Source organism: Ochlerotatus camptorhynchus, unplaced genomic scaffold (genome assembly GCF_037179485.1).
Source record: "Ochlerotatus camptorhynchus isolate MF236.1 unplaced genomic scaffold, CSIRO-AGI_Acam_v1.1 ptg000363l, whole genome shotgun sequence".
In the NCBI taxonomy this organism is placed as follows: Eukaryota; Metazoa; Arthropoda; class Insecta; order Diptera; family Culicidae; genus Ochlerotatus; species Ochlerotatus camptorhynchus.
The window spans coordinates 35,530-56,231 of record NW_027040851.1 but is presented as its reverse complement, the minus strand read 5'-3'; positions in this window follow the sequence as shown (position 1 = coordinate 56,231).

The following is a 20,702-nucleotide window of genomic DNA, read 5'->3' as shown; positions in this document are numbered from 1 at the left end:
AAAACTGTCTACGTAGTTAATCAATCAATTCTAAATACGAAGGAATTCCTTTCCCTCAAGTTAACGCATATGCCAATCAGCTTCCCACCCGAAGTGCATGAAAGCATGGGACGGGTCAACAAATCCTGAAAGCAGAATTGTGTATGTTAATGTCCGTGCGTTTAAGCGTGGTTTGCCTAGACTCTTCGTATGGCTATCGAATTACGCTTTGGCGCCCGAAATGGTATAGAGAACTCATTTACCATTTAATGAACATTTCGGTGAGTGAACTGTTTGAGAACGCTTCATGCGTGAAATCAAAACAAGGGGTAGTTCGATGGGGTTTGAAACATTTCAATCCATGTACAACTTTTTTATATTTTGATTTTTATTATACATGGCACCTGCCTCAAGTTTCAAGGAATTCCGAGAAGAATTCCGAGGTAATACCGAGCATAGTTCTAAAGGACAGTTCTAAAAGGTAGAAATACCAGAAAATTTTGATGGAAATTTCAAGGAATTTCTGGAATAATTACTAAGTGAATTCCTTTAAGAATATTCAGGAGAATTAAAAAAATATCAAAACAAAATTCAGAGTAAATTTTGAAGTGATTTCCCGAAGAAAACCATGGTGTTTATTCTGAGATATATACATATGGATTTCTGATGATTTTTCCAGGGAATTTAAAAGTTAACTATGGGGAGAAAGTTAAGCGACTTGGGTTATTTAGGGGGATCGGTGGTACTTTTTATGGAACCGAGCTTTCAATTTGTTAGTTTGACTCTAAACTAGCTAAGTGATTATTTGAATTTAAAAACCGAGATGGAAGTTTATCCAACTAACAATTCTGGTTTAACATAGTCTTGTGCACCATGATTTGGACTTGAAGCTGCTTTAAAACATTGATATAACATGGGTATGGGATCGAAAAAATATCGTTATTCGAGGTTTGAATTTCAAATGCGCAATTTTTCATCCTACCATCTTGATATGAAAGAAATTAAATTTGTTTTTTTTTTAAATCAAAATAAAGTCAATGGAATCTACATTGCGCCACACAAAAAAATAAAAAAAAATTAACTACTGTGATTGGGGGTAAAATTGGTAGGTTGGTGATAGATATCCGGCGTCCCGGGGAACAAACACCACAAGGAAACACATAATGATTTTCTTATTCTAAGACGAATTTAAGAAAAATAAATGTGTGAAAACCGATTTGAAATATTCAACTACTTTCCGAGAAAAAAATTCCCAAAATTTCGCTTTTTTGGCCTCGAAGGTAGGCTTGACCCCTTAAGAACATTACTTTTGATATTCATCAACCAAAAAGAACTCATTTTTTTGATGACCTTAATTTGCAATTTTTTTTCCTTTGTTTTGTTTTTTTCCGTCGATCTTGTTTTCCGTGCTGAGCACCAATACTACCGACGTGCCAGGAAGGCAGCTCCCACACCTGGACCCTACCTATCGACCCATCAACTCATGAACCGGGGACCAATGGCTTTACTTCCCATCCGAAGGAAGGCGTGATCAGAGGGTAATTTGCAATTAATCAATGCTAATTTGCTGAAAGATCTTTTACCTCAACTCAACAATTGATGGCCAACAAGCTCAGATATATTGGCAGATCAACGTATACATTTAAATCATAAATTCAGAACTAAACTTTATGATTGAATGTAAAATGAAAATTATTTGCTTTATGGCAGGAAAAATATGAAAAATTTAAAAACACAACAAATATTTGCTTTTATGCCAATTATGTCATATTTTTATAAGCCGTGCATTTTTTTAAATTTCAAGAACATGAACACCCCTATCTGCATAGCAAACATTCATTCGTCAGAAATGACGTCAGAACAGTTTGAGTCAGCAAATAAAAACAACCACGAAACAATGACGCAAAACATGGTGCACATTGCATAGCAATTCAAAGCGACAACTACCTATACTCAGCTGAAAATGGAAACAAACTTGAAGCATTCGTTGTGTTATTGAACGTCTGTTACTCGCTTGTATAGTTATTCAACACAACACAACCTCGCGAAACCTGTTCCGATACCATCACCACACCATCTGCCTTTATAGGAGAAGGAGAAACCACGATCTCGATTCGATTCGGGCAACTGGCCACTGAAATCTGAAAAAAATGTGTGTTGCTTACAAGCTTTATCGCCGAGGCGCAATCGCCACGTTTTGAAGTGCGTGAGGAAAACACATAAAAATATAAATAAAAACAAAGCTATGCAGGTAAATGACCTACACAAGGATTGCTGAACGCGAGAAAGGAAGTAATTATTCTCCTTTCTCTGCTAATCATCGGAGAAGTAACCGTTCTCTTGCCTCCTACATAGAATAGTAGCCCATGATTTCTACGCTCGCGAAAGAAGTAAGAAAGGAGTAAAAGTATAAATAGACCCAAAGAACCCAAAGAAAAAAAGGTTCTATGCTTGATTTTTTTTAGAAGCGGTCTGGCAGGCATTCGCAACACGAGATCGATATTCTGACGTGTGACTTGAAGTTAATTATTCTACTGATTGCAACCAGTTGTGATATTGAGACTAGACGTCATAGAATCGAGATTTGTTTATAAAGGCATATTACACGTACTATCGCACATTCTAAGATCCCCTCAAGAGTGGACGTCATATTTGAATCGCCGCAAAGACCAAAAAACATTCTCTTTTGGCTTTGCGTTCTGAATCCTTGAATTACACATCTGCTTTTACATCGTTTTGCTTAAACCCAGAATTTTCCATCGCTTGCTTAGAAAGATTACGCTGTCACTAGGGGGACCCCTTCTGGAAATCCCAATATTCGTCAAGAGATGAACCAGCCTCTGGCTGAAAGTCTCGCTAATAAAGATAGCCTAACCTAACTCTGTGAGATCCTCTAGTATATTCAATTAGTGCATGTTTCTGAAATACACAGTCAAACAGCACGTAATGTTGTGAACAATTTCAATGACAGCTGTCCAGCAGTGCTCCCATTTTATTTAATTAACAATCTAATGCCTACACAGAAAATCGCTCATTGTGACTCTGTCAAAGCTAAATTTGCAGGTTTTATGTGCCAAACACAAACTTTACAATCTTTTCTTGTTACTTACACATACAAAATATCATCAAAATACATTATTATTCTTTAATTTCATAAAACCTTTTTTGCCAACCCCGTTTTCAAGTGTATTTAAAGATTTTGAATCATTTTTCAAATGTCCGAAGTTCGGTGCCGCACGGTACAGTTAACTCTTCTTCTCTTTGTCATTTGTTACAGGTGGACAGGTAATTTCACAAATCCATTTTTTGTTTCAACTAGAATTAACCGGTATATGATATCATATCCTCTATAGCTGCTATGATACAAGTCATTGAAAAGGCCACGGAAGCCGATCATTATTCATCTCCCACCGCCAAACCAGGAAAAAAAACCTCGTCATCACACAAACACTCGTGCGCACATATTTAAATGATCAGTCAATAAAATACTAAGTGCAGATTAAATGATTCGCTAGTGTCTGTTCACTTCCTAGAATAGCAGTTTTAATTTTTGCGCGTATTTAGCATTGCAATGAATCACCATTAAGTAGCAGGAAACCACATCGTGTGTACTTCTGCCTCCCCCACCTGTCGACAACGTGACGTGGGGCTAGCTTTGATTTTCGCATCAATATCTACTGATCTGTTGATATACATGTTAAAAGGCATGCTTACAGGAGTGGGCTTAAGGGGTTGGCAGAATTATACAAGTAAACTTCCGACGAGATAATTTCATGATACTCAAAAATGGAATTTCCAGTTCGTTGGTATTTCAACACGCTTATCTTCGAAAAAGTAGGGGGATACCCTTCGGCGTGTACGACCCTGAAATTACCATAAACATACCTCCACTAAATAGCAGCGAGACGTCTTTGGTATTCATCAAAACAAAGCGTACTAACACATTCAAAACATTCAATGATTTCGTGTGTGTTACCTAACACCTCTAAACACTACACATTCATATTGCTACACCTCTTTCCTTTCAAGTATGTCTACCGTAATGGATCAGTTTTTAACTTTATGAAAGTGGTTTCAACCGTTTCCTCATTAGTAGATCAAAAGTTAGGGTTTTCTATAATCTTACGTCCCAAAAATAGAAAAGAAAGAAAGATACAGCCGAAAGTTACCCAATAAAAAAAACTATGAACTTTTAATTGTTTTAACGTAGGACTACGTCTTTAATTTCTATACTGGGGGTCACATTAAAAAAATAAAAATTCAGACATGTAACTAAAAATCCCAAACACGGACGCAACGATAGAGCGCAAATCGAACACACGACGCATTGCGCATGCTCTCATGAGCGAGCTCAATGCTCGGTTGACCGCTTACCATTTCACCAATGAAAGGATGGAGGAGAATACATACCAATTCACGCAATTATCGAATACCACATGACACTAGAAAAAAAAGCAAAAAAATCTCGAATATCTCGCGATAAGAAAATGTTAGCAAGAAATTCCTCCAAATCCCTTCGCTTTTTTATTATCTATTAAATAAACCAAATCAGGCATAACATTTGATAACGACACAAAAGCATTTGTAAACAAACTTTCTAAGGCCCTTTACACGCAAACCAAAGTACGCCCCTGCAAACCAATACTACTATCGGAAAGGTGATAGTTGCCCCTATCCGATGATGTTGTTGGCTTGCGTAGGCGTATTTTGGTTCGCGTGTAAAGGGCATTAGAAAGTTTGTTTACAAATGCTTTTGTGCCGTTATCAAATGTTATGCCTGAAATATTCCGTGCGTTTTGTGCACGAAAATGCGTAATTTTGTCATCAGAAAACGAGGTGTTTTCGAATTGGGAAAACAATGTTTCACTAGCACAGTCGCCGAATATTGATATCGAGTACGTAATCCTACGTCAAATCTACTATGTCTTAGATACCACCTCTTACTTTTTCGTCTAGAACCAGGAGAATAGTAGCCAACATTTGTGCGTTTCATAAAAAAAATAGTAATTTATATAGTTTTGTGAAATCTCTGCTAGAAAGTCACGTAAGAATTACTTCCATTGAAACAGCAACAGGAAGTTAATAATGAGCACACAGAGAAGCTTAAATCAATGCTAACTATTATTAGCCCGCTGCACAGAGGAGCTTTTTAGAACTATTTAGTAACAGGCTTTCCCTTATAAATAAATACCATAAACAAACGGTAACGCGAATGGTAGAAATTTCCCACAAATGATTTGGATGATACCCCGAACTCGTCGGTAAGCTTTTTCTTATGTACAAAGATAGAGAGAGAGAGAAAATGGTTAGTAATTTCCATTTAATTCCACTACCATGTTTGCTTATCATTGACAGATACGCGTATTTCGTCTACAATGTGCAGCTTCTTCAGTGTCTTGTACTAGTACTCGACTGAAGTACAAGATACTGACGAAGTCTGCACATTGTAGACGTAATACGCGTATCTGTCAAGGATAAGCAAATATGGTAGTGGAATTAAATGGAAATTACTAATCCTTCTCTCTCTTTACATAGGTATTCCACTAAAAATCCCATATTCATCAGGATTATTTCTTATATGGTTATATTTATTAGGGTTACCAGACGTAAACGAAATGATCAATGGTCAATATTTCTTAGAAAAGGAGATCCTTGTATTGAATGCCAACTAGTTAGATGATGGATGATGATCTCAATATATTAATGTTTTAGCTTGCTTTAAAGAAGTTTGAAAAAATGTAAGTCTGTTTGTAATTTTCATTGTTATTGTTATTCGATTGTCAAATTCTGCGTGAGTCGGTCATATAATCTATGGACGATTGAAATTTCAAGTTATAATGAATACATTAGCCTTGAGAACTCATCCGGGTTGGCGAGCCTTTGAAAACCGTATGTTCTAGATCAGTTTAGGGCAAATTTGGCAAATTTGACTCAAAATCAATAAAGTACTTTTTACATTGTTTCTATGCCTAATATCACTCAAAACAGCAGTAAATAATGTTGTTCAGTTTTTTGCCCTATTTACTCCTTTGTGCGATGGCAGAATGAAAGCTGGTGACCGAGTTCGATCGCCAGCTTTCACTCGAAAGAAGCACCATTCTTTTAGAATTATTGTTTAGATGAATGCGAATTGAGAACAAAGCTAACTGTTTCTTGTGACCTTTTTTTCTTCGATTTGTTTTCCGTACTGAGCACCAATGCTACCGACGCCAGGGAGGCCCTTTGGAGTGATAGGCAGTCACGCTTACCACTACACCACCGGTGCCTCTAATTTCTTGCTACCTATTGATCAGTTCACGAAGATTTGCTGCACTCTTCTCTCACCCGTAAGTTTTGACAGTTTTGGGTGGTTTGTTTTGGCTCCCATTCGTTGCTATCTCTTTTACTCAGAAGCAAAATGATAGGGAGCAAAAAGTGAGGTTAGGGACCGTGCACTGATCTATCAACCGCATTTATTTACCAAGTTCGAAGTAATATTGCCATTTCAGGGAAAAAATTACGACGCAGCATGCTTTTAAAGCAGATAATCTGACACCAAATGCTCGACCAAATGCTAATTTTTCTCTGAATTGTCAATATTAAAACACCAAAAACATAACACCCATATTAGCGATGGAGGCGCTTGGTAGTTGTTGTCCTATGCCCAGCAAACTACCATGGACTACCATGCGTCTACTGGAATCGAAATTCAAATGGATTGGACACTTGGTGTCGTAACAATAAGCGAATTAAAGCAATTGCATTTGATCAACGATTGCACGTCGCAAGTTCCATCCCTCACGGTTGTGTTGTGTTATTTTTTTTCTTTCTGATTGGCGTCTGATGGCTGTTGCTCAACCAAGCAGATCAACTTTACCAATACCAATAACATTCGCACCCACATACTGAGAGCATAAACACATACTCAACCAACATCGACGCCTGCTGAATGGGTTTTCAAGTTCGGTTTCAGCGACGCAGAGCTTGTGTCGGGCTGCATGTAACATTCGTTCGTGGCAACTGGTAGTGAATGGTATAACTTTACGTCCAATTCGCGTGTGATGTGTGTGAACTAAAATGGGGAATTATTGATTTTTCCAGTTCGTACCAATGAAAAATTTAAATCCAATCTAAAAGTCGACGAAAGGAGTGAATTAGTGCAATTTGCACGGAATTGTGACAGTGAGACGAAAGACAAAGCTTACTTTGATCGATTGCGTTGTGGAGTGAGTGTGTAATAAAGTGATCATTAAGGTCGAAGTGAGCGAGAGAAACGCAAAAAAATATATAGTGGGGATTTTTGCTGTGTCCGTGAAGGAGATATGAATAATAAAATGAAGCGAGGAACATCGTTGCGGATTGATAAAAATAAGCTTAAAGTGGTCACGTTTTGCGTGCTACTTTGCGCATCAAATTTTTTACCCGCGTTGGAGGCAAGAAAAACCAGCAGTAGTAAGAGCAAGAGTTCGAGTTCTTCGTCGATCAGCCGTACTATCTCAAAACCAAGCCAATCTGCCCCTGGAAGTTTAAGTTACAACAACTATCAGCAAAAACCGAAACCGGCCGCGTCTGCCCCTGTAGACAACTCGGCCAATTCGCGTCCCATCGGATGGAACGTCAATAGTAACCAACCGGCAAAACCGGCTGCAGCAGCACCACCATACCCAGTGCAAAGTGCTGCCAAACCTCCGCCATATCCAGTGCAGAGCTCCGGAGCCGCCAAACCACCGTATCCAGTGCAGCAGCAGCACAATGTACATCAAACTCATGGCGCGCCACCACCACCGTACTCTGTAAACCCTCAGCACGGTCCACCACCACCATACTCGGCTGTCAACAATCCGAACGCCAATTCGCCGTTCAATCATGCACCACCTGCGTACAGTCCTGGAAATCAAGGATTCAAACCTGGACAACCCGGTGGATACAACCAGGCTGGATATGGACAATCCGGAGGATACAATCAGCCAGGAGGTTTTGCCCAACCCGGAGGTTTTGCTCAACCCGGAGGTTTTGGTCATAGTCAACCAGGGTTCGGAGGCTACCAAGGTGGATCAGGTTATCATGCACCGCACGGTGGTTTCCAAGGTGGTGGTATTGCCCCAGCAGTTAACTATGCTCCAGCACCAAGCTTCCCCATCGCAGCTATACCAGTAGGAGCGTACAGACCTCAATCATCTGGAATTGGCATCGGAGGAATAGCTGCTGGCGTCGGAACCGGTCTTCTCGCAGGAGCAGCTGGTGCCGCCATCTACAATGCCCTCAAACCAGAGGATCGTGTAATCTACCGTGATAGAGCTGAGGCTCCAGCGGCGGTAGCTCCCGCAGTTGCTCCAGTTGGGGCAGCTCCCGCAGCTGTTCCAGCGGCCCCAGCTGCTGCTGGTGCCCCAGTGGCTCCAGCGGTCCCAGCTGCTGCTGGTGCCCCAGTTGCTCCTGCTCCAGACGCTCCTGTCCCAGTCCCAGCAGCGGGAGCCGCCGATGTTCCAAATACCCCAGTGATCATGAACAACAACGGTACTGAGACATCTACTCAAATACCTCTAGCCTCGTCAAACGAAACATCGACGGCCCCGGTGCCAACCGGAAAGCAGTATTTCCCACCACCTGGTCAGTACTATCCAGCCACTGGTCAGTACGTACCACCGGGTGAATTTGACCCAGCTACCGGTGTCTTCACCCCCGGTCGCTACATTGAGGATACCAACATTTTCCAACAAGGACAATACGATCCATTGACGCAGATTTTCACTCCGGGATCGTACGATCAAGCTACTGGACAATTCATGCTTGATCCTAATAATGGACCAGTGAATCTGGGAGCCGTTGCAGCCGCCCAGGATGCCCCAGTCACAAGTCAACCGTTGAACCAAGCTGCAAACGGGGCCACCATGACGGTTGCCGTGCTGCTGACCACCGCCATACCAACACTTTTAGCTGCAATCGCTCGCTACTAGAGAGAAACAAGGTAAGCATGCATGTAAATAACTCAATACATGATGGCCTTGTTGTTAATGTTGAATCCTACTAGAAAACAAAGAGAGTCAATAACTGGAAATACAGTCAACACTCTTGCACTTGATGAAAGTATTGCGTAGTGGAATGCCTGTGATGAATTTTCTATATTTATAGAAAGAAGAACTAGCTATTATCAATTAATTCCACTACCTTAATCGCTTATTCTGTATCTGCGTATAGGTATTTCATCTGCTAGCACTGATGCTATGTAGTAAAAGTGAATGGCAATTACTACCCCTTATATAGGGGAAATGGATGTAATGTCGGCCTAAATGCCCCTAATTTGGACCCACACATAAATTCGGCAATTGACTAAATTTTCAATAGCGACCAAAAATATCCATTAGTACCGTCCCAATGACGCGTTCATCTAGATGAAATTGATAAAAAGTAGATTTTTAGCGATGGGCCCGAGGGAGCGACACATCTAAATCTCAATTCTAGATGCTCAAAAAATCTCACACTAGCGAATAAATCTTCGAAAAATCTTCTTTCATTTCTCGCATCTACTTGCATCGCGCATCATCTTTTTGCAGGAAATCTTCAAAATCGTGATAAATCTTCTTTCTATCTACTCAGCGTACGCGCAGCTAGCCACAGCAAAACACAATATTTCCTGCATCGTAGATAGAGTCGTCCCCCTCGGATGGGCCCAATGTTAGATCCATAGGCCAACATTAGAGCCATTTCCCCTATAACTCATTTTCGCTAAAAATGATAATGGGACTGCTATGCCGCACATGACAGTATAGTCGTGTACTAATGACTAATATTTTTGACAAGTCGAATATTAGTACAAGACACTGAGAAGTCTACACTTAAAAAAGTTGTCATATAGTTTTTACTGGGAAAACACATTATATTTTTCCAACAAAACAAAATTAACTATTTTCACACGGTCTAAGCCAGGAAAAGGAGGAGCAGACAAAAAAACAACAAAATTAATTATTTTTATCTGAAAATCACATACTATTCAAATGAAGGTTATATGAAGTTCTAATGGATATTTTCCATTGAAAATGAGATTTATTTTTTGAGTTATAGACGAAATACGCGTATCGGTCAAGGATAAGCAATCAATAACTAATCCTTATCTCTTTCTTTTTTCAGCTGTTCAAAAACTCAGTTATAAATTACCGAACCAAGAGGCTGTTTGGGTCAAATATTGCCTTTCTCTTTATAATTCCGCCTGATGGATTTTGGACAAATTACTCATACGACCTAATGGCGTTCGAAGTAGTGACCTTCAAAAATATATTCAACATTCTAGAGCATAGCTCAATCCACTCAAGTATCCTCAGAAACTAGACCAACGTGAAAGTCTTCCATCCTGGGCGACTGGACTGGATTTCGCTTCTGCTACGATCTTCTTCCGCTTTCCAATCCATCTTGCAAATTAATAGCGAATTCGTTTATTATTCAGTTCCAACCTGGATCGGGTATCAAGATTGGGTCTGCTTGTTTTCTGACAAACGTCAGTTTGATCGTTTGTTTTTAAAACCCAGCTCAGGTTGAGGTTCGCACTGACAAAAAGTTCGGTTTCGCACTGGGTTGGAACTGGTTCCAACCCCGATAATAAACGAATTCGCTATAAGTTTCCGGCCTTTCAGTGTGTGACAAACTCAACTCCACTAACGTTCTCGAATTGCAGTTGATATCGACTGCCAATGAACTATAGATTTCAGCACAAGTTCATTTTTTTTTTTTTTTCAATGGTTGCTCAGTTCAATTCTCTATGGAATACAATTGTGAGCACGCCGCGGAGACTAGTAAGTGTTGATTATTGAAAATGTCAAGACCAAAAAGTTTAAGCAACGAATGAAAAATTCGTCAGGACTGTTTCGCATTACTACAAAAAAAAGGTTCGTTTTCAATGTATGTTTCCAGCTTTTTACACGTGCCATAATTTCACCGAGGGGTGATTCATCTTTAATTAGGACAGTTCTTATGAGTTCTTATTCATAAGAACAAACTGTAAACGCCTATCGTCAAAGTCGAAGATGACTTAGTTATAGAAGGCTTTGATTTATTGCGATTGTGTTCTATTTGCTGAATTTTGACTTAAATTTGACAGATGGGTTCGTTGTGCTCAGAAAACGAAGCCCTTTCGGTGCACGCTAAGATCAGATGACCCAAATGTAGATTTACTTTACCCAAATCAGGCGTAAACTGCACAAACTCAGATATGGGTAAATTTTTTAACCCAAATATGGGTAAATTTAAGTCAAATTTGCATAAAAATAAATCATTTATGGATCATAAGAACCCATATTTGGGTTAAAAAAATTTACCCATATGTGAGTTTGTGCAATTTACGGTCAATCTCGGTAATCGTACCGTCTGGGTAAACTGATCTTAGCGTGTGGTGTTTAAAACCGATAAATTTTTCAAAATTAAAAAAATACAAATTTTCCATAACACTGCCCATAAATGAGAAAATGGATAATATTCCATTTTGTCAATATCGAGAAAATTGTGTTACATGAAAGGTGGTAATCTTGTAAAAAATGTCACTGCATAAAACGTTCAAACAATTGATTTGCATGGATAAATGACTTGAAAATTTAAATGGTTAATGAGCAATATAAATGAGAAGTGGTATAATATGCATGATCAGTCTGAAACCGAGCGCAGCAACCAGTGTGCTTTTAATAGAGATTTTCTGAAGACCAATTGTAATGGTCTTGCAGCCTAGTGGTTAAAGGTGTGATATTAGTAATCATGAATTTCAGAGTTCTAATCCTGTTTTTAAACTGTTTTTTTAGCGCAGCTTTTCGATATGCAATTCAAAATGGATCAATAATGCGTAACCGTGATTGTCTGTTACAGTTTCCAGGTATCACAGTGTGTTCATCCTTTTAGCCAAGAGAAGGCCCACTTCAAATGAAAATTAGCTATTTGTTTTCCAGTTTTTATTCAACGGCTTGATCTCGGCATAGATGAAGAATAATATGCACACTTTAAAAATTAAAATTATCCAGTAAAAGTTACTGTACCGACAAAATCGTTAAAGTAGCATTTTCTAGCTTTCATGTGCAAGGCACATTAGCCATTTTTTCATTTAAGGGCAGTACACCAAAATCAGTGTTGCTAACATAGGCTATGTGGTAACTAGATTAAATAGAAGATTAAACAGGCAGACAATATGATAACGACTGACTAGTACGCGACGTCAACTAATAGCGAATTCGTTTATTATCAGTGCGAAACCGAACTATTTGTCAGTGCGAACCTCAACCTGAGCTAGGTTTTAAAAACAAACGAGCAAACTGACGTTTGTCAGAAAACAAGCAGACCCAATCTTGATACCCGATCCAGGTTGGAACTGAATAATAAACGAATTCGCTATAAGACTGACTGTCAGTTCATACAGTTCGATTCGGCATGGATCACTAACGCAGACATGCATGAGCTAGGGATACCACAGGCTATTCCGTCTGTGTATTGTCGAAGGACAGACGCAAAATTTATTCAAATGAGTCAAGTCTTGACAAATCAGTTGTCACGCAGCTCCAGCTTGATACTCTACAAAAAAAAATAACAAAACATCGTAAGGTCTCCGACAGACCCATCTTCCTTTACATCTCACACTCTTTCTCTTTAAACAGGTTTACCTAATTTTTCCTCATATTTCCAGACAAACCAGTATGCAAATCACTTTGCAAAGCGCTCGCTGTTGGATAAGCGGAGCCGTATCTTCAATGATAAATAAACACCGGAAAATCAACGTTAACGAATATGGATCCAAACGTACTATAAATCTTATGCGCTACAACAACTACGAAGCAACGCGCGTATAACAAACTATACAATCGTAAGAAGATGGTACTCAGATCGAAGAAAGAGGTATTAGAAGGAAGTTTCTACATAGGTAAAGCTTTTAAAACAATGCAGCTGTTCCAGGATAGCCAAACAATTGATCTTTTAAGCGAACTAGGGCAATATCTCCTATTTAAGGTCTATAATCAGATTTGAAGTCTAACTTAAACCAGTTCCTTCTTTATTCTGAAACCTCAACAACAAATATTTAACGCTATAACTACACAAAAAATACACACAATCACACCTATTGTATATTCCGTTCGAAACGGATTTCCCAAACAATTTTTTGTTTTGTATGCGAAATCCGTTTCGGGTGCATACATGCACTTGAATAATCGCTTTAAATTTCAACATTCGATTGGACACAAATCGGGAATTATCGACCTTATTGAGGAATGTTTGTCAGCGAACTAACATTTTTAAAGCAGCTTCATATTTGAGGATTTGAAATGAAAGTAGGATAGAAAACTACGCATTTAGCAGTGAGACTTCAAAATCAGTTTTCAAACCAGATACCTATGTTAAAACAAATTGTTCAAACTGTAATCACGCTAAGCGTGGAACTCAATAAACGATAGATCTGATACAAATAAAAAAATCGTGTCCTTCAATGTTAGCTGAAACGGTAGACTCGGATATAATGGCATCATGAACATTTTTATTAATTATAGCCATCATGGCTAGTGACAAATGACAAATTTAAAGTCTAGTTGACAACAACGGCTAATTAAGAAGTAATTTGCTCCGGCATACTAAATTGTACATCACAACTTACATCTCTATCTCTCTCATCTTAATCAAATCTATGCCAAACTAGTCTCTTTCTAGTTGCCTCTATACTTCTATCCTATTGTAGACTATTCCATATATTGTATGTTTTGTTAAACTGAATTGAAATCGATTTTATACAAGTACTGTTTATAGATTTGTTGATATTTTTACCATAAATAGATGCCCTTATTGTGTGCGACACCATATAGAAAGTGTTATGTGATAAATTATACTTTTAAAAGGAGAACAAATTATTGTACTATCTCTCTACTGATATCTAATATTCTCTAGGATATTGAAGAATGTAAATCTATCATGGGATAAGCACTAAAAATATCGTTGTACAAAATCATAAAACCGGAAATAGATGTGAAAGGAATTTCACTCAACACGGAATCTCATAACCATGTGCTTTTAAAGTATGATTATTACATTAGCTCCCGTAATCAGAACAGAACAAATCGATGCACCACAATGTTACAATAAGAATGAAAATTTGCTATAACTATACACAACTCAATTCGAATTGGAAGCCTGGCATCTGTGCAAACTAACAAATTATAATTTTTTAAATAAATTTTTTTTCCACGAAACCCATATGCTGAATTTGGATGTTACACTAATAAATGTTGATGACAAGCTAACAGGAAATCTTCAAGGACTTCAAATAAAAACTAAACGACTTCTAAATGCCATCCACGCAGGTTCTGATAGAATTTAAGGTACACGAAATTAAACGTCGAAGGATTAATGCTCGGAATGCTGAAGTAGATTTTATTCTTGAGTTAACAACGCAAATACAAAGTGGAAACTGAACATGTTAGAGTAAGTCAGTAATGGTTCTCTCCTTTTACATCTAGGTGGCGTCGTTGAATACAGTTTTGCCAGTGTGACTGTGAAGTATAGCGCACCACATTACTCCCATAGTCGCTATATTAATAGAATTGCGATCTATCAAAAAGCGGAAACAATTCAATATATTGTAGACCAACAATTGAAAAGGTACTATCAACTTTTATAAACAAAACGTTGATTATTTTTTCCTCGCCAATCGAACGCAAATTACCAGTATCATCGGATAGGGGAAACTTTCCCCAACCCAAAGATGGTGTTAGTTTACGTAGGCAAGCCTTGAGTCACGAGAAAGTGGTTTCCGAAGTTTTGATAGCAATAGCTGATGTGCTCTTGTCTGTTGTTGGTCGTGATTTACTCGATTGGTTCCGCTATTTGACAGCTCAATTAGTTCCCGAGATTCTCTTCGCCAGACTATGAATATAGCGACTATAATTACTCTCCCTTCCTATAAAAATTCCTACTCAAAATAATCTTCACATCAATGCTACGTGAAAACACACATAGATTTTTTCCATCGCATTTTTCACGTAAGACTTACGTGATTCACATATGGAGGCACTCAATTCAGTGAGCTTCTACGTCACTGGATTATCAAGTAGAAGTCATGTGATTCTTCCGATAAAATTCATGGTGATTGCAATTGATTATTTAATGCCGATTTGTTTTAAATAAAATGTATTGTTTATTTCTTAATATACATAAATAAACACAAAAAAACACATCGGTATTAAGAATATAATGAAATAAAATTCGACCGAGACAAGGATCGGAAACAGGAACACTAACAAAAATGCAACAGCTTATAACTTCCACTTGATTTGAAGTCCATACATGATGGTCCTTGTTGTCATACTAAAAAAGGAACAACCTAAATTAATCTCCATGTAAATTTTTAATTACTTATACCTACTACTCGATTTGCCTCACAAAAATAAAAATCAAACCAATATGGGCTTTCAATTACATCTAAACACGCACAATGAACTAGCGTTATATTGAACAGCACTATGAGTGAACTCATTTATTTTTTCAGACGTGAAAATCACTTAGGGTTTACGTGAAACGCACATAGAATCTGTGTATTTGTAAATCACGTAAACTTCATTAAAAATTCTGGCGGTTTCGAAAGGAATTTCGGTTCACATATAAGTGGTATCATGTAGCGTTTACTTGGGCCACGTAAAATTGACAGCAAAGTAAAAAGAGATACCCTACGTGATTTTTCACGTAAGAATAACGTGTCGATTATTTTGAGTATACTGTATCCGAAAACGCAATTGATGCCCGCTTTTGGTTATCCGATCAGAGGAAGAATTTGAATCCTTGTTAATCTACACGGTAAGTAAAAAGTATCCAAATGTAAGTTCTTTTCACTCATCTCGGCATTACAGTGCAGGAACCCAAAAGTAGGTACAGCGGGTCAAAGTTGTGTTCATTTACTTAATAATGTGCAATTCGGATGGAATTTACCTCTCGCTTTCTACTTAAAAGTAAGTGAGTTGTACCCTAAAGTAGGTAAATATGATTATATTCAACGTTGGGTTCCCACACTTTACTACCCCTGTTGGGTGGTTTTTATCCTCCGTTTTCGACAACATTAGAAGAACAAAAAGAGACAAACTAGTCAAAAGTAGGTAAAAGTGAACTGGCCGTTGGGTACTTTTTTCTTATCGTGTAGGCCGATTTAACTCTATCGATCGATACTGTCACTGTTTTCTTCTTAATTTTAATGGTAAATGTCGTAAATGTCCTACTGCTTCTTGAGACGACCTCATTTGGTCCTGTGAAAGGAGGTTCCAATCTCGGTTCCAATGCGGCCCTAACTTTGTCGGTTTTTAGAAACACGTGTGTGCACTCTGCTCAACACCTTTGGAATGAACACTTGTCGTTTCGTATCGTTATTAGAAGCTGAACGTGGCGTCAGCGAGTTCATTTTTTCTAATCGTTTAGCAACAGCAGTTACAGATGAGCTTCGAAAGGGGCGCTTTTCAATTATCGCTCCTGGCATACGGATGGTCGTGCCATGGAGCATTTCCGACGCGTATCGCATTTATCAGAACGAGCAGGACTAATGGTAGGGCGTCAGTACAGCTTGATTTATATGATTCTAGTGCTGTTTTGAGTGTTCTGTGCCAGAGCTCAACCATCCCGTTGGCTTGTGGATGGTATGGCGTGGTGTGGTGAACTCGTTCTAATCCCAATAAGGCAATAAACAATAAAATTAATTAGAAGAAAATCGAGCAACCAATGGTACTAAATTTAACAGAAAAATAACCTATATATAGTAATTGTCTAACAGATACCGATTATCAAATATGGACCAACAGGTCTCTGCCATAAAAAGGGAGAAACCGTTTGCATTCTTGGAAGGCAGCATCAGCTTCGGAAGTACATACGATAGGTGTCTTATCGTTCTTTTTGTTTGACGGTATTAGATTAGCTTGCGCAAAGAAAGGTAATTGAGCTTCAGCGGTATGTGGAAGAAATCGCCGGTAATTCAGTAATGCTAGGAAGCGCCGTAGCTTTTGCACCGTATTCGGCTTAGGGTATTCTGCAACTGCAGAAAGCTTTTCCGGAGCTGTTGTACAACCAGCGGCCATGATTAGTTGTTCCATGAAACGTATTTTTTCTTTTCCTAACTGATATTTGGGCCTTATTACGGGTGTCACTACACGGTGATAAGCAAGTGATATTCAGAATAAGAGCCGTGATTACCGTACAAATCAAATGGGAATCACTTCACCGTGACGACAAGTGACAAGTTTTCACCGTGAAGTGACATCCGTAATAAACCCCTTTGTCAGCATTGATCTGAAGCCCATTTTCTCTCAGATATTATATTCTTGTAATCGCCTACGAGTCTGTACTTAGCCAGCGCCGGTGACGTGACTGCTTTCTCACCCCAATGGGTCTGGGTTCAATCCCAGCCGAGGTCGGTGGGAAAAATCTCTGGTCACGTCTTCCTTCGGAAGGGAAGTAAAGCCGTTGGTCCCGGCCCATGTTGTGTTGAATGGATACGATATCCTACGCAGGTGTGGACGCTGCCTTCCTGCACATTCGATTGCCGTCAATGGATGGCAATCGATGTCCGTCGGTGGTTGGCACTAGATTGCGGAACAGAGACCGACGTTAAATAAATAAATGAAGACGAAGAAGAGTCTGTAGTTGATGTCTTAGTAGCCAGGTGTTTTATGTATCCTAGCTCTAAGGCGAGGCGAGTTCTAGTGATGTCAGAGTATGAGCTTAATAAGCCGCCATAGTTGTTGCTGCCAGAAAAAAGCTTTCAAGCCAAATAGCCCTTCTGCGAATAAATTGATTTGACCGCGTGCTCTTATATTTGTCATTTTATCTATTAGGCACTCACGCCGCAAGTCCACCCTCTGGTGTTTCAGAAAATCTACACCTAGTATTGGGGACGTCCAGTATGAACCGCCATGGGAAATTCCTGCAGACCTGCAAATTTTGGGATTGACCTCGTTGTCGATTGTAACTGCAGTGTTACATTGATCGTTCCGTTCTACATGATGCTAGAATCCTTTTCACAGACATCAAAATAGAGTACCTAAACCTAACACCGAATGGTTTAAGTATGAATACCAATCACCAAAGGGAATGTTCGTAAACTACGTAGACATTCAAAGTGTTTTTATGTTACTTCATACGTGAAGTTAGCGATTTTCAGAGTTGGTTGGAAATGCTAACATGAAGCTTTAGTGTGATGATTTATTAGCTAGAGAATGATCTTTAGAAGAGGGTAGGTGGATAGTTCCGTTAGAGTACGGCAGTATGAAAATTGAATAGAAGTTGAAAATGAGCGAAGGGCCATTAATGCGACAGTTTTTTGAAGATAGACGCACATCTTTTGCCTAACCCGTACGATGTACGCGGAGTAGACAGTTTTTGAGATGTTTTAGACTCCCCTTCCCCCTGCGTAGACAATAGTCTATTTATTTGTCGTCAATTGTCTTCCTACCCGTCAAAATTGTACATTGGTAATTTTTTAAATTTTGATTTTCACAAATAAACGATAGTAAGTATGATAGTAGCTTCTATAGGTTAACTCGTTTCGATTTGTTTGCATCAGGGTTCCTTCCATTCATTTCGGCAAAAAAAAATGTTTTATTAAATTATTGAATAATAATATATTATGATAATATTTTGTTTGCGTACGCAACAAGAAAATATTGTAAAGTTTGTGTTTGACACATTTTTTTTTTGTTTATTAATTTATTTGATAAGGCTCAACCGAATTAACTTAACAGAGCCGAGGATTCTTGGTCACTATACAATACATCTTAAAGCTATAGTCAAAAGGTACAACACAATAAACACTTTATCTTCCGCTATCCAAAAAGCCTCCTCCATCAGAACTGGAGCCGCTTCCAGTAGTTTCATTGTATGGCAAATTGTTGTACGCCAACGAGGGTCAGAGCGCGTCAGAGACCGAAAGAACTGCTGATGAAGAACAATGAGGAGGACCACACAATGGTTGCTGCCAAGTAAACAGACGATCGCGTAGCACACATCGAGAGTGGCCTGCTTTTGTCGACAGCCGAGTGAACACTCGTGTTTGACACATAATACCAGTCAATTTTGCTACATGAGAGTCGCAATAAGCGATTTTGTCATTTATCTCACCCACTCTTCGCGAAAAGGCGATCAGAAAACCACTCATTGTGACTCTGTCAAAGCTAAATTTGCAAGTTTTATGCGTCCAACACAAACTTTACAATATTTTCTTGTTGCTTACGCAAACAAAATATTATCATAATATCTTATTATTCAATAATTTAATAAAACATTTTTTTTTTTGCCGAAATGAATGGAAGGAACCCTGGTTTGCATTTGTTACTTAGGTTGATGTAATTTTTATTTTAATTGTGAAGTTGTTGCTTATAATACGGTCTTTATGTTGATGAAAGGTGTAAATAGGGTGGTCCTAAAAATGACAAAACTGATAATTTAACTTTAACTATTTTGTTTGTATTACTTATGCGTGAAGTTAACGATTTTACATAGTTGAAGATGCTAATTTCAAATAACAAACTTAAAGTGGTCATTTTATACGATAGAGGAGGAGATGAAAGTATAGAGTTGATAGTTTCGTTAGAGAACGGCAGTGTGAAAATTGTATATAGATAGTAGAAAGCGAGCAAGGACAACTTTGAGGAAGGTACGAATCGGGTTGATCATCTCTCTTTACCAAACTCCTCAGTTGGAGAGGGATGGTGAGGGATATCCCCCAGTGGGAGTTTCCCATGCACCCGGGTAATACTTCAATGAAAACAACAATGAAACAGCTTGTCACGCAAGTAGAAGGAGCACTGTTCGACACTTTTTGAAATATTTCAATAGTATAATTCCCTTGCAAACACAAAAAATGTAAAATAAAATAAATAAGAGTGATTTGCGGAAAAACCCGCCAGTATCGCACCCAACGTCAGTGCCTATACGCAAGCGTACTACGGTACTACGACGCGGCTCTCAAATAAAGGAGTAACAAGTGTGATACAGAGTAGGTTTTCCCAATTATGAGAAAATTTCGTAAGAAAAGAAAATACTCTAAGTCAATTGAATTCAGTCGCTGAGTCGTTCTAATTGGCCGTGTAAGTAAACCCCACAGTGCAAAACATTTAAATCTTTTTTTTTTTTTTTTTTGTTAATTAATTTATTTGTACAGGCTCAATCGAATAAACTTTACAGAGCCAAGTTATCATTTTGTTTATACATTATAAATGTCTTAAATCTAAAATTAAAGGATTGGAACCGATTGCTCGCGGTCTTCTCGAGGAACATTTAAATCTATCAACCTCATAAATTGAGAAAATAATAGAAATATTGTATTATGAGTCTATCGAGTAGTCCTTGAAGATTTTAACGCCGAAGTGAAAAGCAAATTTAAATACAATGCTTAAATAATTTACTACAAGCATTTTAAAAATTCTCTCCCATACCTCACCGTGAAGGAATTTTGAAATTATCACCATGTTTAAAAATTTGCTCTTTCTCAACTACACAGCAAAAAAAAATGTAATATCGATCAACGTAATTCAAGCTGATGTATGAAATAATGATGTAATAGCAAAAAGCAGATACAATATTACATCAATGGATGTAATTTTGTTCGCAAAATCGATGTACATCGTACAATGTGATATTACACAACCGATGGATTGACCTGGTTGCATCAGTTTCGATGTAATATTCAACAACTTTTTTTGCTGTGTAGCACCAACTTTTAATCACCTCAATATACTTCGAGTAACCCCTCGTTCGAATCT